Here is an 18580-nt window from a genome sequence, read left to right on the forward strand (position 1 = left end):
CCTGTCAATCACCTTCTCTACTCAACTTGTTTTCTTCAGACTACATTCTCAGTTGTTCATTAACCATTCTATGGTCTCAGGGCACTTTTTTTAAAAATCGTGATTAGTTTATCTCGTACTTAATTTAGATAGTCTGCTAATGCATGTGAATACTTAATTTGTAGCTGTCGTTTCAAAGGTTATTTTATCATTATGACACATCCGGAGAGATTTGCTTCCTTTCTCCCTGCCCAGAACACCTGAGGCAATATGAACTACTAAAAAAAAGAACATAAATATGGCACCCAATGTTAATCTCTCTCGCTAAAAGAGCAATGTGTTTCTTTCTTTTCTGTAACAGCTAAAGGACTGAAAACTCCAGGATGAGTAGAGATGATACACAAAAACAGCAGGGTTTCATTGACCATTTACTAGGCTTCTTCAGCCTTTGTATCAGCTTTATGCCCGTGCTTAATAAAGTACATTTAACAGCCCCAAGTCTTATCCGGTTTTACTTCATTCATCTCCTTCCTCATCAAGACAACCACCATCAGCACCAACCCACCTCAGACAGTCCCAAAGAGAATTGTTCTAAAGCATCATGGGGAGGAGAGCTGGCCTCTTCATAGTCTCTCTGGGGAAAAAAAGTAAGAATATCTTGTAGGGAGGTCTGCATGGAGCCGCGGTTGCGGGTCTCTGTTCCACAGAATGGGGTTCCTGAAAGTTGTCAAGAATAAGGCCTACTTTAAAAGATATCAAGTGAGATTTAGAAGGCGATGAGAGGGTAAAACTGACTACTATGCACGGAAACGATTGGTGATCCAAGACAAGAATAAGTACAACACACCCAAATATAGGATGAGAGTTCGTGTAACTAACAGAGATACCATCTGCCAGATTGCATATGCCCATATAGAAGGGGATATGATCGTCTGTGCAGCATATGCACATGAACTTCCAAAATACGGTGTGAAAGTTGGCCTGACAAATTATGCTGCAGCCTATTGCACTGGCCTGCTGTTGGCTCGCAGGCTTCTGAATAGGTTTGGCATGGACAAGATCTATGAAGGTGGAGGTGAATGGAAATGAATACAATGTGGAAAGCATTGACGGTCAGCCTGGTGCCTTCACTTGCTATTTGGATGCAGGTCTTGCCCGAACTACAACTGGCAATAAAGTTTTCGGGGCCCTGAAGGGAGCTGTGAATGGAGGCTTGTCTATCCCTCATAGTAGCAAACGATTCCCTGGATCGTTTCTGAAAGCAAGGGGTTTCATGCAGAGGTATATCGGAAACACATCATGGGTCAGAATGTGGCAGACTACATGCGCTACCTAATGGAGGAAGATGAAGATGCATATAAGAAACAGTTCTCGCAGTACATCAAGAACAACGTAACTCCAGACATGATGGAGGAGATGTATAAGAAAGCTCATGCTGCTATCCGAGAGAATCCAGTCTATGAGAAGAAGCCCAAGAGAGAAGTGAAGAGGAAGAGGTGGAATTGTCCTAAAATGTCTCTTGCCCAGAAGAAAGACCGGGTTGCTCAAAAGAAGGCAAGCTTCCTCAGAGCTCAGGAACGGTCTGCTGAAAGCTAAATCAATTTTCTATGAAGACTTTTTCATAAAGACAATAAACAGATTGATCATGCAAAAAAAAGAGAATATCTTGTAGGGTTCATATATATATATATATATATATGATACTATAAAATTGTGTATATATGTAGATATGTATATATGATATTATATAATTATATATACATTATATAATATATGTAATTAGGGAAACCACAAAAGAACTGGACCACCCAGTGGTGGGCAGTCAGATGGTAGAGATGTTGAGGATACAGCCAGTGTTGTCTTTGTGTGTGCGTGGGAGGATGAGCCCTGAACTTACAAAAGCTGAACTCCAAGCTGATAAAATCATGAAAGATAAAGTGACTCTAGATAATATTTAACAAAAAGAGAATAAAAACAGCCTTGCTCCTTCTCAGGATTTTACTTATTTATTTATTTAGTTTTTTTTTTAGAAAAGGCAGATCTCCTAGTGCCGTGACTTTCAGCTGAAGCACGTGAAAGCTCCTCCAGACAGCAGCAAGCTCCAAAACAGACTGCTGACCTCTTGGTTCTAGGTGAAGTTGCATGAGTTTAAATTAAATAGCAACAAACACACACTTTAAAAAATTACCTTGAAATCAACAGAGATTGCAAATTTAGACCTTGATGTTCTTTAGGCATTTGAATTATTGGAAGCAAATTTTTTTAAAAAAGATTTTGAATCATAATAAACTGGACAAAGAGATGTGTGGCTGCTGTTCTAGTTTCCCTGGAGGCATGAAGGAAAATTACTTAACAGGAGAATCAATATTGTAAGATATTATCTCAAAACAAAAAGGGAGAAGGAAGCAGGGAGTGGAGGGAACAGGAGAAAAAGGGAAGAGAAGCAAAGAGGAGAGGGGAGAAAAGGAAACAGAGAAAAGGAAAGACTGAAATATTCAGAGCTATGTTTTAGAGATAAAAATCAATAAACTGTTAAAAGCATTTTTATTTGTATATTTTAAAACTTTGGACACCAGATTTGTTCAAAGAGAGACTGAAGAACAAACAGTCCTAAAGATACTGAGATCAGTCTACTGGGGGATGAAAAAATCTTACAAATTAATAGGAATACAGATAATTATTTATAGAGATAGAAGATCAGAAAAGGGGTTTAAACAAAGGAAGGATAGAATAAAAAAAAGGCTAAACAAGCCTAGGTAGATGAACTGAACAAGACAAAGTAGAAGATAATATTGCTTAAGAAAATTAGCAAAGAAATGGTTGATTCAAAATAAATAGTGCTTTCCTACCAAAGTAAAGAGAAACTGACCTTTAGCTCCTGTGAAATATCAGTAATAATAAAAATAAAAGATGACCTTAAAGACAGAATGAGCAGACCTGTCCACAGAGCAGGAACTCTTGCATCTGATTGCTGGGGGGTGGGGGGAGATACTGACCACCAGCATAATAAAAACAATGATGATAAAACCTACAACTAACTTCTCAACAAGAAATACACAAAAGACCAAGTTCAATGATTGCAGGTAATCAGTAGTCACAGTGAAGAATATTTCTATCTAGAATTGTATTTTCTGCCCTCAAATCCTTTTTATTAACAAATTAATTTTTTGTGATCTATGAATCAGTAATAAAAAATAGCCTAGTTGAAAAATTAGAAAAGTCTATGGACTAGAACCTGACATAAGCAAATATCCAAATAATCAATAAGAATTCATAAAGGTGTTCAAGAGCCTAAAGGCAGCAGAATAGGCATAAATGTTGCATGGAGTTCTCCATCAACAGACTGGTGAAATCTAACAAAGCAGACAATGCCAAGTGTTGGCAAAAGTGAGAACACCATTGTTTATTGCATCCGTGAATGTAAATTCCTATAACAAATTTGGAATGCTGTTTGGCTGCCTCTACCATAACTTAACATGTACATACGTCTCGTGTGAAACAGTAATTTCATGCCTGACAATGCACCCAACAGGAGACAAAGCTTACGGTCTCTAAAAGAAATACACAAAGAAGTACTTAGCAACTTCATTCAAAAAAAAAAAAACTGAAACAATGAGCAATCCCAAATCCATAAACAACATAGAACTAAGTTACAGAAGAGTTATACAATGCAATACCGTAGAACAATGGAAACAGACTGAGCCTCATGCCACAGCGAGAATGATCCTCACAGAAGCTGAACAAAAGAGGCTGTTGCGTAGTCCTGCCTTAACCTCAGGGATAAGTTCCAGGACATTCCATAGATGCCAGAAACAGCAATAATACGAAACATTCTGCTTTCACCTGTGGTATATAACTGTGATAAATTTAATATTATAAATTAGGGGGAATGAGATCTACAACAATTGCTAATAAAAACAGAACAATTACAACTATAGATTGTAGTAAAAGCTATGTGAATTTGATGTGTCTCTCTCGTAGTTCCTCCCTCCCTGTCAAGATATTGTGCTTTTATGTTTTATATTTTAAAACATAGTTGACTACAGTTAACTAGAACCACAGACAGTAAAACACTACCAAAAAAAGCCCACTGTGAATAGGTTTATGGTTTTATTACTATGAAGGTGACAAGCTAATCTATAAAGACAGAGGTCAAAACAGGACTTTGGGAGAAGTTAACTACAAGAAAAAAGTCTAAAGAGGTGTTTGACATTTTTATACTTTGATGTATGTGGTGGTTATAGGAGTGTGTATTTCTTATTTATATGTAATTATATGCATAAAGTTCATTTGGCTGAAAATCCACTTAAGATGTGTCCTTTAGTGTTTTTGACTTCTGTATTAATAATTATGTTGAAACAAGATAGATAAAAATATTTTCAGATTTTTCTTATTCGCAAGTCATTATTTTAGAATTTCATACTGAATGCACTTGTATTATATGATTTGTCCCACTCCAGTTCCTCCTGTGCCTCCAACAACACTCTCAGCATCAAACCCTCCAAGACTCATATCTTCTTTTATAATTGCATATACATACACATACACACATACACACACAAAAAAAAAAACCTACAGAGCCCAATTTGTGTTACCTATACATACATGGTCTTAGGGCTGACAACTTAGGCTTGGATGGCCAATAAAAGGGGCCTTGTCCCTGGAGAAAATGGATTCCTCTTCCCTCTGTAGCCATTGATTGAATGTTATTAGGGACGGGACCTTGTGAACCTTTCCTCTGGCCACGTTAGAATATTGACTGGTGTGGTCTTATGCAGGAAACCGGATTGTTGAGAGTTGTTCCAGAGTGTAAAATTCCTGTCATGTTGAGAAGATGCTACCATAAAGCAAACCTTCTGGTACCCTGGCTTCTACATTTTTCTGCCCTTTCATCCACACTGTTCCCTGAGTCTTGAGTATACTGACTATGTCATGGATCTCCTATTTGGGACTGAACATGCCACAGGCACTTAGTCCATATACTTTGACCAGTTGTGATTCTCAGAAATCGTCTTCATCTGTGATGAAAAGATTATTAGATGAGAGGCAAGAGCTGCCCTTATCTGTGGCTAAGGATAAGTATTTTTTTAAAGATTTATTTATTTACTTCATGTATGTTTGAGTACACTGTCACTATCTTCAGACACACCAGAAGAGGGCATTGGATCCCATTACAGATGGTTATGAGCCACCATGTGGTTGCTGGGAATTGAACTCAGAACTTCTGGAAGAGCAGTCAGTGCTCTTAACCACTGATCCATCTCTCCAACCCAGGATAAGTATTTATAAGGATGTTAAACACTATATTAATTTAGCAATGCTAGCAAGGGGTTCTCCTTTAAGGTCTGTGACCTTTCCACCCATGTCTTCTTGAATAGGTTTATAGTACCACATATAAGTTTCCTTCAACTGACTGGGCCTTAAGTCTATCAGACAGCAAGCTGTTGGTTACACCTAACATATTAATGCCATTGCAACGTTCAGACATCTTTCCAGACCACTCATTACTGTACTTCACTGGGTTTACAGATGGGTATGACTAATACCCTTTCTCCTATGGCAGCTTACAAAGGGCCTTCTGATACACAGAGAGAGAGAGCCCCCAAGGAGGGCTTCCATATCAGTAACAACTTCATTTCTCCCGTGACTAAAGTTCACAATATTACAGTCTCATCTATTCTGGATTGTCCTTTCTGAATGCTGGTAGCATCCTCAGGCCCTGACAACTAAAATTTTTCAACATGGTCCTAGAAATTAGGCAGTACTTGCTGTTTGAGAATCAGGTTGATTCAACCTAAATCAATCTATCTATCTATCTATCTATCTATCTATCTATCTATCTATCTATCTATAGATCTATCTATCTATATTTTCAACATGAAGTAAGAAATACAACCTAGCTAAATTTGAGGGCTAAACTTCCAATTTATGGCACAAAAAAGTTTTGTGTAGGGGAGAAGTTCACTGTTTGTTTCACATGAAAGAGGTGAGTTGCAGGGCTTGCAACACCTGAGGTGGAAGACATGAGACTAAGCAGTTACCTTCATTCCTAGAGCTTTAGAGGATGGCTAGAGAAGCTCACCAAGAAGGCAAGCTAAGAAACAGATTCTGATGGCACCGAATCTCCTGTCATATGATTACCCTGATAGTAACTAAGAATGCTTCCAAAACCACTAAGAAGTTCTCAGAGACACAAGTTTCGACTTTTCTGTTGCACCATCAAGTGGAGAGGAGATAACAGCATCTGTTTCATAGCCAATCAGTGCACAAGTCAACAGGGAGCAGTGTCAGCTTGCATTGGTGAGGTAATTCCATACGCCTGGCACCTGAAGAGAGACGAAAAGGGCCCATCATGCTCTAGAGCAGCCAAGTGTCTCTCTCAAACAACAGACACACAGGCACAATCCTCAGCACGTCTAGACTTTAAATTATGTATCAAAATTTAATAGATTCACTTGTGTGATCATGATTGATTCCATGATGAATAACACTGTGTCCATGAAAATTCTTATTTTCTATAACTCACCCAAAGTGATTGTATATCCACTTATTATTGGAAGAAACATAACCCATCACCAAGAATATTTAACTATAAAGACTGAATATGCTGGAATACTGCAGGAAGTTTTCACTCATAAGAAAGAGACCTAATAGGAGAGATAAAAACTTACAGATGAAAAGGATGCATGCAAGCTAAAAGCATCTGAATCTAGTCATACTGTTTCCAAGCAACTACTGATCAACCATAGCACTGAAGAAGGGAAACTCACTAGGCTTCTATGTTACAAAGCTGAGATCATCACAGATGTATGCATGTTCATTAAGTCTTGTTTATTCCTTCATTTATTCAACAAACACTAGTTGGCTGTCATTTTCCAGACACTGAAGAAGCAGTGAGGAACTTCTGCCCTCAAGGGAATTATAGACCACTGACAGAGAAACAGATCAAAAAGTATAGCTTGAGTTTCATATTTCATACTAACCCTGAGTAATTAAATACTGTGTTTGATCGGGGCTGGGCAGGGTCTACACAGAGGGGAGTTCAAAATACCTTCCTAAGCTGACACTAACTATTGTGAAAAACACATTGGGATTAGCATGGGAAAGACATTCCAACAAAACAGAATCACATCACGTTTACAAAAAAAGAAGACACATAAACATAAAAAGATGTGAGAAGCTACCAGTGTACCAGTTTCCTCTGAGATTGAAACATTGCATCCTGCCAGGAAGCTACTTAAGCCACCAGGTCAACCACTACAAACAGCTTCAGGAAGTCCCTGAAACTGAGCAGATTCACTAAGAGTAAACTAATAAGAGTAAATACTAACAGTAAACAATAAAGACTGCTGAGAGTCTAAGTCAAGCCAAGCTCCAACCCACTGAGCTTAAGAAGCTCAGACCAACTCAGCTACCTGGAAAAGATGTTTTCCAACCTTCTGCACTGCCTGTGGGCTGGGCAGTATGCTCCGGGTCCCCAGCTTTTGTTTTTTCCCACCCATGCTGGGGAGGGCTTTGGTGATGCAGCTGTCTTTGAGTCATTTCTCCTCCTGTAAGTAACTCATCACCCATATTCCTGTAAGTAACCCCAATAAAACTCATTGGTTCACCAAGTTAGACTTTGGGCATCCATACTTTGGTCTGTTGCAGGCCCTATTTGAGATAAATAGATATGTGTTGCATCTGCCCAGAAAAAGTCTTGTCAGGTAAGAGTGATGGCAAGATAGAGCTGCACCAATAGACTCTTGAGGAATGGGGTGAGAATTCAACTGGCAGATATTGGCCCCAAGTGCTTTGTAGGATAAACTCCTCCTCCAACATAAAGCCCTTCCCTGTAAGGAGCAGTGATCCATCAAATCCAGCTAAATATCAAGTCATAAATCCCAGACTTACATTGTGGAGAGATCTCTCTGATGAAGAATGGAGAATAGACTGCCCTCAGGACCAGTGTGAGAAATTTTTGCAGTGATCCTGAGGGCTTACAAGAGAGATGCAGGATGGAACTGAAGAAGATGGATAGGAATGATATTAAAAGGGAAGACGCACTGCTTTTGATGGCTGGTAAGGTCTCTAGGGTGGAGGTATAGATATTCTGGGTAACTTCCTAAGCTCTGAATTGAGTCCTTTGCAGAACAGTTGGAGCATTTTAGGCATGGGAGTGAAAAATGAAGAAGGTGATCTCCTCTTGGGGATACATTGACTGGGAAGAGCACCCCAATTAGAAAAGACATGCCAAATAACAAAACATATAATTGTATATACAGATATATTCCAAATATTATGAATTCGAGACTCAGATATATTCTGCCTTCATGGGTAGCAGGTGACTTCATAAACTGGAACAAAGAAGAAACAAATGAGGCAAGCATGGACCATGAAGGTAACAGTACTTCCACGATTCAGACAGAAAAACAAGAAGTGATGTCACAGAGCCTAAGAGCAAAAGAATGGGCAAAGCGGAGAGGCAAAAACTGTTTAGAGAACTGTCCTGTTGGCTTGTTAATTACACATGAGCAATTATGGGGGCAGGTATCAATTCAGTGTTGAGAAGCTGGGAGCTGGAGGGTGCTAAGAATGAGGGGGGAAGGAGAAAACACAGAATCCCAGCAGAACTCTGTAAAATCTTAGATGGGAAGTCAAGAAGAGACAGTGTAGAAGAGCTTTGAGGGTAGGGGAGAGGTTTCGTGGCCTTGTTTCTGTATAGAGGTCAAACATTCACAAGATCACTGCTCATGTGCACAAGGCGACCAAGACTGGCTCATGTTCCTAAAAGGCCTCTCTGCCGCTAGGCAGTGGGATACTCTTACTTTTAGTAGATGCTTTCATTTCTTTCCATCAAAAACTGTCTCATTTTGTAAGGATTCATTTTGAGTGTGTGCCCTGCTCCGCCCTCATGACAACTGACATTAATAAGACTGTTGTGGGTTAATGTGTGCAGGCACCTTTTCAAGTGTCTTATAAAAATTACTTTAAACTGTCATAATAACCCTATCGTTACTTCAGACATGGGGAAAGTGAGTAACTTGACCCAGGTCAGGCAGCTAATGAGTGGCAGATCCAGGATGCCTGTGCTCTACACTAACAGCTAGAAGCTGCCAGAGTGGAATGAGTCCATAGTCCAATGTTTCTGTCTGCTTTCTAGGCTTCAGATACCGAGAGAGAGAGAGAGAGAGAGAGAGAGAGAGAGAGAGAGAGAGAGAGAGAGAGAGAGAGAGAGAGACCTATCTAGTCACATGACACTGAGAATTATTGGCTACATTATTGAATTCCATTCTTCTAAACATAGGGTTTGGGAACCAAAGTCTCGCCACAGTATATGGCCTCCATAACCTCTCTGAGTCTGTTATGTCTCTCCAGAGGATTGGGGTGTGGGCAGTGGAGACCTTTCATGCTCCTCTGTGGGCATGGGGCAAGAAGCTGTGTCTTTGCCAGTTATTTCTTCAGTTGCTATGGCACTATTTCTTCCACAGCATTCTAAACCGAGCCATCAGCTGTACTTTGCTCCATTATATCCCTATTTTATTTGCTCCTTTTACTTCTCCGTGCCTCAGACCAAACAGTCTGCCTGCCTTCCTTCCTTCCTTCCTTCCTTCCTTCCTTCTTTCCTTCTTTCCTGTCAGTCTCCAAACCCTGAGTTCCAACTACAATTTGCATGTAGTAATTAATCAAAATCTTACATTATCGGGAATGGAAGAAATTTAGAAGCCAGGAGTGGTACCTCAGACTCAGCATCCCAGCACCTGGGAGACCCTAGCACCTGGAGGACTGCGGGAGGAAGATTGCTGATAGGTTTGAAGACAGCCTGGGCCACATAGGAGTTCCCTGAAGCAACCGAGCAAGATGTTGTTTCAAAAGCAGAGTAAACTAAAACAAGCAAGCAAGCAAGCAAGCAAAGCTTGTCTTCAAAAGTGCCCTGTTGCTTCAAAGAATTCGGCTTTGTGAGTAAAATACACTAAAATCTTTTAGTCAGACTTGCCCTGGAATTCATGGAGCAAGAGGACTCGGGACTCAGCTATGGGTGGAAAGCTGGAAGAGTAGCTGATATCAAACATGAAATTACAGGGACTTAGTGTCTTCTAAATGTCACCCATAGATACACTTGTATCTACGGTATGTATGTATCCTTGGGATTATAAACAAGTAGAGAAAGCTCTTGTGGGTCCTGTCTCCCTCCGCTGTTATTACTTGCAGCCTGAAGTCCCAGCCTGTGTTTGGTCACAGATTTTCTCTGTTATTTTATCTCAACCCTCTTTTTAATTTTTGCAACCAGAGTAAAAGAGACTTGAGCTTGTCAGCATTTTTCATCTTAGGGTAAAAAAGATTATTGTAATGGGGTTCAATTATTTAGGAGGGGAGCCGAATGCCCTGTCTACTTTCATGAGTCACACACAAATGAGAAATTTAAGTCTACATAAGCAAATATTTTCATTACGTGAAGAAGACATATTTTCCTTGCAGGAGTTCAGCTTACAGATTTAGAGAGTCGTAAAAGAGCTACTGGTATTATTTACACCACTAACACAGATATTCCCGCTTTAAAAGGTGGCATTCATAATTATTAGAAGCCTGAGTTTCCTATCTGCTTTAATGAATCACATAATGCGTTCATGATTTATGTGTATGTGTGCACAGTGAGCCAGGCACTTGTGTATCTTATGACTGGTTCTTGTAGTGTAAGTCAAGAAATTATCCCGAAGCTCCCACAAATTACTGCCTCAGGCATTGAGTCTCTAATAGATTAGCAAAGAAGGAACGACAACAGGCATAGCATACAAGAGATAAACAACTAATATATTTGAGAGAAATGGCTTTTTTTTTTTTTTACTAAAGACAAGAAAACAAAAAGACCCACGATGTGGGCTATTTATGATCATTGAATTAAGACAGGCTTAAAATGACAGAGCCCAGTTATAACGAAGCAGAATGAAAGTAGAATACTTATATGTTGTTGGGAACATTGTCAGTTAATGCAATAGCTTTAGAAAACAAGTCAGAAACATCCTTTGAGATCATGTGATACTCCTACATCTGGGCCAAGTAATGTGCCAACCTTGGGACTGTGTCTTAATGAAATTAGCTGAAATCAATTAGGGAACTAAGCCACTAATTTCGAGTTGGCAGAGCTTTTCTTGAAAGGGCCAGATAATAAATATTTTAAGCTTCCTGTCACATCTACTCAACTATAGTGTAAAAACAATAAATGATGCATAAATGACTGTGTATAACTGGGTACCATTGATTTCACTGGCTAATTTATTTATTTATTATCCTTTGTGGAGATGGGGGTCTCACTATGTAGCCCAGTTGCTCTCAAATTAACAGTCTTACTCCAGCTTCCAGGAGGCTGTTATTAAAGACATGTTCTACCCATGATGAATTTTTATCTGAAAGACTACAAGATTCAATGAATGGCTCAGACCCCATACAGGGTTGCTTATTAGTGACAAATAAGTACAGGAAAGAAAATGCAAAAGGCTCAAAATGTGTGGGGGGGAATAATTTCATAAACTATGTTAATCAATTAAGGTAAGAAGAATTACAAAAATAGCAGTAAGGTGGGAATTACAAAGACTAGATCCAAAATTTATATATGAAATGAGAGTATAAATATGAAAAAATCTGTTTCTGTAGAAGAGGAATCTAAAAGGAAATATACCAAACATGTAAAATAATGTCTTGCCATAAAGAGGACTATTTTGAACTTTTTACTTTCTTTGTTATTCAAAATGACTCGAGAGTCACAGAGTCTTTAACTGCTCATGAATACATTGTATTATTGCATTCATACAACACCTGAGTTTGGTTAGGAGAAGGGTAGGGGAAGGGAGGTAGGGGATCCAGGAACATCTATAGCTCTAGGATGAACACGTGTAGTATCATGTCACTGATGAACGATTAACCTTCATCCATCATCTTGCAATACAAACTGGCTGTATTGGCCAGAGATAGTAAGACGAAAAAACATTTGCATGATTTAAACAAGTCAGTATACACTACCATCAAACTGACTCAAAGGTCTATGAAATTAATGGCAAATTAACCTTGTCACCACACTTACACACACACACACCAAAAAAAAAAAAAGCCCCATGGTCCAGATAGTGTGCATTAAGGCCTTGATAGAAGCCTTTTTAAAAACAAAACTGATATTGATCTGGAGTGGTGCCTATTCATAAAATCATATTCATAAATATTTATGCTATCATTTATTACTTAATATAATAAACCCTTTATTCTCAGGAGACACGTCCCCTGAAACCGCAATAGTACCAGGGCCAGCAGATAGCTTTACCCTGTACTGTGCATACGTATTGTGATATGGTTTAATTTATGAATTAGACACGGTAATTCACAAAAATAACTAGCAATAAAAGAGAGTTACAGTTGACTCATTCACCAGGATAGATATTAAGTAGCTGCACTAGTCAGGATTCTCTGGAGAAACAGGACCAATAGAATGATAAACACTGCAAGGAGCAGCTATCAGACTGACTCACAGATAGAGTCTGGGTAGTCCAACTACGGCCATGCGTATGCTGCAGAGCCTGAGAAACCTCTTAGCTACTTAATCCATTTTAGCAATTCTAATCTGGAATTAAAGACATGGAGGATTCTTGAGCAACCACTGATCTCCCATTCAAGTCAGAGGGCCAAAGAAGCTGGGTTCTGGTGGTAGCAAAGGTCAGCAGCAGTAGCAACAGAATAGACAGAGACGGGCTTACCAGTAGAAAATAAAGGTGAGCATGACCCATGTTTCCCCCTCCCCTGACCTTTTTATATCTATGTAGGCTGTGGTTAGAAGGTGCTGTCCACTCTAGGAGAGAATAGGTCAGCCTTAGCTAATCCTTTCTCAAAGAGACAGCACAGACCCTACTAGATGATTCCCGATCCAAATCAAGTTGACAATCACAGTGACCAACGGGCGATGAGTAAATGCAGTGCGAATACACTGAGCAGATGGAGAATTTACATCCAGAGTGAGATAAAAAGAGGTTGCCACAAGCCAGGATACAAGAAGGTACTGGTTTGAATAAGAATGGCTCCCATAGGCTTATATACTTGAGTTTTTGTTTCCCAGTTGATGGACTGTTTAGGAAGGATTAGGAGGTGTGGTCTTATTGGAGAGGTTGGGCTTTGAGGTTACAAAAGCCCATGCCAGACCCAGTCTATTCTCTCCCTACCTCCTACCTGTGGATCAGGACATAAATTTCCAACTACTGATTCAGCACCATCCATGCCTGCCTGCTAAAATGCTCCTAACAGTGATAGTCAGAGGTTAACCCTCTGAAACCATGATCAAGCCCCAATTAAATGCTTTCTTCTAAAAGTTGCCCTGGCCATGGTGTCTCTTCACAGTGATAACCCCTAACTAAGACAATGGGCTATTTAAAAAATGATGAGTTATGTATAGAATATTCTGTTAATTTTTTTTACACTGCTGTTGACCATGGATAAGAGGAACCCACGCTAAGTGGAGACTACTGCTCTCAATTTGAGTCACTCACTTGTTCTACAGAACTCTCTGTAAGAAGATACAGGAGGCTGTAATGTAATTCTTGATTTGTTATCACACATTAAAATCTGTACAACCAGCCTATTGTTTAATGATTAAGAGTACCTATCTGGGTTTAGACAAGCTGTGATCAAATTCCAATGTTAACTTACCAAGTATATGAACTTTGGCAAACGCATAAAACGTCTATTTCCTCCTTTGTCTGATAGATATACTAGCAAAACATCCTTTAGACTTATTTTAAAGATTAAATAAATTACAACATGTATACTGTGCAAAGTGCAGTTTAGTGTGCCCTATGAAACAAAGCCCTCCATGGTGTTTGCAAATATTCAGTAATCTATTATTACGTACCATGGAGGCTCACTGATTTTTTTTCCCAATCACCATGGCACATAGAACTTTACCATGCTACTTTGTTTACATTAGTTTTTCCTCAGGCATCACATTAAAAGTTAATTCAACTTCCTTGGCAGACAATGATGGTCCATCATCACATCTCACAAATTCCACAGCATTACAGATACTCGGTGGGAAAACACCAGATTTGCTCCGGTAATAATCTTAATTTCCCGTTCTGCTCTTCGCTCTTTCAGAGCAAGAAATGCTGCCAATTAGATCGCAGAACCCATCTGGGGCTTTCAGGGGTGGCATGTGGGAGACAGGAGATCCTCTCTGGGTCACCTTTAAGATGCAAGTAGAAAAGTTGTCATGGGATTTATGCTGTCTAACAAAAAGAAAGCTATCACGGAACAACACAATAGTCGATCCATTTGCTGTTATAAGCTCCAGTTGGCTTCAGTGTGATTTCTCAATACCTGTTGTCAGCACTGACTTTTATTACCCAAGTCTTGTAAACGGAGCAGACTCTTAATATATCAATCATCGTCCAAAGACAACTGAGAAGTCATGACAGTTAAATAATATGGAGAAGTGGGTAATAGCATGCTTTACTTGATGCCGTTTGTCGTAATAAACATGTTTGTATTTTTTTTTACCTATCCCAAGCACTCTTTTTACACTTACTGATACTCATGCAGAGTATAAAATAAAAGTTTTCCAATTGTGTCTATCAGTTTTCTGAAGATTGTGTGTGTGAGAGAGAGAGCATTTGTAAAGTTTGTGTGTGTGCTTGTGATAGAATGTGTGTGATTTTGTGAAAGACAGAGCAAAAGAGTATGTCTATTTGTGATTGTGAGAGAATATGTGTGTTTGTGTGAAAGTGGATGAGAGTGTGTGTGTGTGCAAAGGAGAGAGAGATGGTGTGTGTGTGTGTGTGTGTGTGTGTGTGTGTGTGTTTTAACAGAGAGTTGCTGTGTAGTCTAGCAAAGATTGTAATCCTCCTGAGGCCTGGGATTACAGGTATGTACCACCACACCCAGCTTCTGTAGGCTTTCCTGCTGGCATGCTCACATGATGATGTAAGAAAGACCTCATCATCCTCCTAAGATAAATGGTCAGATTACTAAGCAGTAAGATTTACTGGGAATTTCTGAAGAATTGTGTGAAGGTATTTCCAAATACAGACTCAGAGACAGCTACAGAAAGAAGTTTTGGAATATGAATCAAACAACAATGCTTCTCAAGTAATAGTCAAGGGCCCTGGGTGTATGCTCAGTGGTGCATCAGTTGCCTAGTATGTCCAATACCCAGCCAGGACTGCTAAATAAGCAAGCTTTAAAGACGTTTGCATAGGCAAGATAACAAATGCCTGAGCCCCAATCTTAGAATCTGCATGGAGAACGTTTAAATTGGGCCTAGGAATCTACATTTTATCAGACATCTCAGTTGGCTATAAGGAAGTGTACTCCTGACCACACTTTAATGAAGATTAAGCTACATAGGTAATGCTCCATTTTCACATACTATACTCATTGGTTGGCAGCATGGACATGTGTGCTCATTCGTGGACCTGTTGACATTGCTATAGGGTTAGGGTCTAGCAAAGGCCATGCTAGAGCCTAACATTTACACTACCAGTTCCGAACCCCTGGGTCAAAACCCCTTTGGAGGCCAGGTGGGGGGAGTGTCAAATGACCCTTTCACAGGGGTCGCCTAAGACCTTTGGGAAACACATTGGTTTTTACATTATGATTCATAACAACAGCAAAATTACATTGATGAAGGAGCAAAGCAATGATTGTATGGCCACCACAAATGATGAACTGTATTAGAGGGTCAAGGCATTAGGAAGGTTGAGAACACTGGCTTAGACCTTCCCAGACCTCATCGATACGTGCTTTGCTGGCTGTTTCCCTACCATCTGCATCCACACACAGCCTGCTACCTTCCCATACAATTTCTGTGGGCTACGTCATTCTTCCAGCTTCAGAAATGGCAGTCTGTGGTGCTGCGCTGGTGGTATAGTGGTGAGCATAGCTGCCTTCCAAAAATGGCAGTCTAGTGTCTTAAGCCAGTCAGTAAAGCTGTTCCATTCATCACAGACTAATCCAGAAGAAATAGTGATGATTTAACCTAAGTCAGACCAATAAAAGAATCAGGAAAACTCACTGCTGAATTTTTGTTTGAGATAACAAGAAGATACCTCAGGAAGTAAACCAATGCTTAGAACTTGCTTCTCCTCATGGGGAGACCTCTGTGAAAGACCCTAATCTGTATTGGGGAAATAAGGCCCAGAAGAGAGAGTTCCAGACCTCATGACAGAATCTAAACCCTGGATAAAGTCTCTCATTTTACTCAAATGTTAATGTTACAAGCTCCAAGTTCCTGTTCTTATTCCTGGAGTCTGTTTTCTTTCTTTCTTTCAGAAATTTTTATTTTATGTGTATGACACTGTAGCTGTCTTCAGATACACCAGAAGAAGGCATTGGATCCCATTGCAGTTGGTTGTGTGTCACCATGTGGTTACTGGGAATTGAACTCAGTCACTCTGGAAGAGCACTCAGTGCTCTTAGCCTCTGAGCCATCTCTCCAGCCCCGAGTCTGTTTTCTTAATGTATAACTCAAAGCACTTTAACTGATACAGCTGTGAAGTGAGACTATTTCATGGAAATGTTATCCTTGGTTGCCTTCCTTTAGGAGGAAAAAAAAAAAAGAAGATAGCAATGATCTGTAACACTTTTTAAGTTAAATAATTAGATTGATTTAAGGGACACCAAAACATCTGGAAAACGATGTGGACACAAATTCAGTAGAGAGCCATATTTCCTGTTAACTAATTGAGAAATTAATCACTGGCAACTCTTTGGCAAATGTCTCTGGAATGGCTTTTAATTTGCATGAGAGTTAAAAGAGGTGAAATAGTGAGTGAGTTATTACCATGTGCCATGATGCGCTAAGGACAACACTGTTCTTGAATTCATCAGTCTTAACCAAGGGGAGAGTCTGATCATGACCTGGAAAAGACAGAAAGACAAGGGACAGACATTGCTCATCTGAACTGTGTGTGACACAGATCTTGACATTAGTGATGGCCTCTCTACTCTAAGGGAAAGGGTTATCAAAGAGATCAAACCAAAAATAATAATAAAAAGATTTTGGTTCAACTCATCTAAATTCAATGTCTCTAAAAACGTGTTCAGGAAGGGCTGAGGAGATGACTCAGTTCTTCAGAGCACATACTGTATTTACAAAAGAGTTGAGTTCATATCCCTCACTCAACCATGTCAGACAGCTCGCCTTTGCCTACAACTCCAGCTCCAGGGGGCTCTGATGTCAGCCTCTAATCACATGTACCTATCCACAAAACATGCAACGCATATGATTCCAAATCAAATACATCTTTTAGTCAAAGCAGGTAATATTTAGAAATAGGTACAAATTGGTACATTCCAATTTTTCAGATGATACCACCATGTTGAATAGATTAGATTTATGTTCCTGGAAAATAACTCAATGTATTAGAAATAATAATCACACTTCTATACAGGTAAATTATTATACGATTACATGTTCAGTGATATATTCTGATCTCTCCCTTTGAATTCATTAGAATTACAAGCACCCAGATTTAGAATCATCAATAGAAGAAGCTATCCAATAAAATGAAGATACAGAGCCAGGCACACAGCTATATCTTATAAAACATTTTTCACCTCTGTAAACCATAATTTTGGTTGCTTGCAGCATTTTTGAGTGCAGACACCACAGGCAGTAATAACCAGCTTAAATGCCTTTACGGTACAGTTGTTTGCAACAATGCCTCCATTCATAACTCTCAGAGCACGAAGTGACAGCTACAAGTGCCTTGAAAGAATGCATGCTCCTCTTTACATTGTCCCACAGGTTAACTCCCAGGGTGCTCTCAAGCCCACTACAGGAACGGGAGATGAAAGCATTGTGTTCATCGTGATTACATAAGGCCCAGGGAGGTACAGACACCTCCTGGTTTTGCATCAGGGAATGCATATCTGAACTGCATCGTGAAATCACTCTTGTGTTCCGATGAATTCGTCATATTAGTATAAAATCTGAACCGTTTTATCTGGCTATTGTTTAGACTAAAGGAAAGTAAAATAGACAGAAAGCAAGCAAGTACAACCGAATTAAAGTCCAGTTCTGTTAGGGAAATCTGCGGTGGGGTAAACCCAAAGTTAAGATGCTTTTTTTTTCTTTTTTTTTTGGGGGGGGGGTCCTGAATAACAGGAAACAAACTCAAACTGGCTTAAAGGTAGATTGGATGTCACAACTCTGCAATTGGAAGTCCAGAAGTGGCTATAGCCTTAAGCATGCATAAAGTCAGGGGTAATTAATGTTCTTAGACTCAACTTTTCATCTTTTTCTTTCAACTATGCTTATCTCCACTTTTTGTATTACAGGAAGCCTCAGCCTGTGTGTTTGTTGTCACACAAAATGGCCTCAGTAATCACCATTTCCCCAGCTTACCAATCACAGTGGCATTGGATATCCCCATCCAATAAAAGTCAGAGTCAATATCTGAGGAGTGGCATTGATTTAGTAGTCTCGCTTCATGGGCATGTTCCTGAGTCAATACTGGCAGGGCTGAAGCCGAGCTTGGTTATATGTTCACCCATGAGGGCTGGTTACATGTTAATTCATGAGGACTGGGAGGGTAGTTCAGTCATCGGTACAGCACTCACTTAATATGTGGGAAGACCCTGGATGTTC

The 18580-nt window shown here is 39.6% G+C and overlaps 1 pseudogene; it reads left to right on the forward strand.

Annotated features, from left to right (window-relative positions):
• The first annotated feature begins 678 nt into the window (after positions 1–678).
• LOC114637935 lies at positions 679–1575 on the forward strand (annotated as a pseudogene).
• The last annotated feature ends 17005 nt before the right edge of the window (positions 1576–18580 follow it).

The sequence above is a fragment of the Grammomys surdaster genome, unplaced genomic scaffold (genome assembly GCF_004785775.1).
Source record: "Grammomys surdaster isolate TR1022 unplaced genomic scaffold, NIH_TR_1.0 125450, whole genome shotgun sequence".
In the NCBI taxonomy this organism is placed as follows: domain Eukaryota; kingdom Metazoa; phylum Chordata; class Mammalia; order Rodentia; family Muridae; genus Grammomys; species Grammomys surdaster.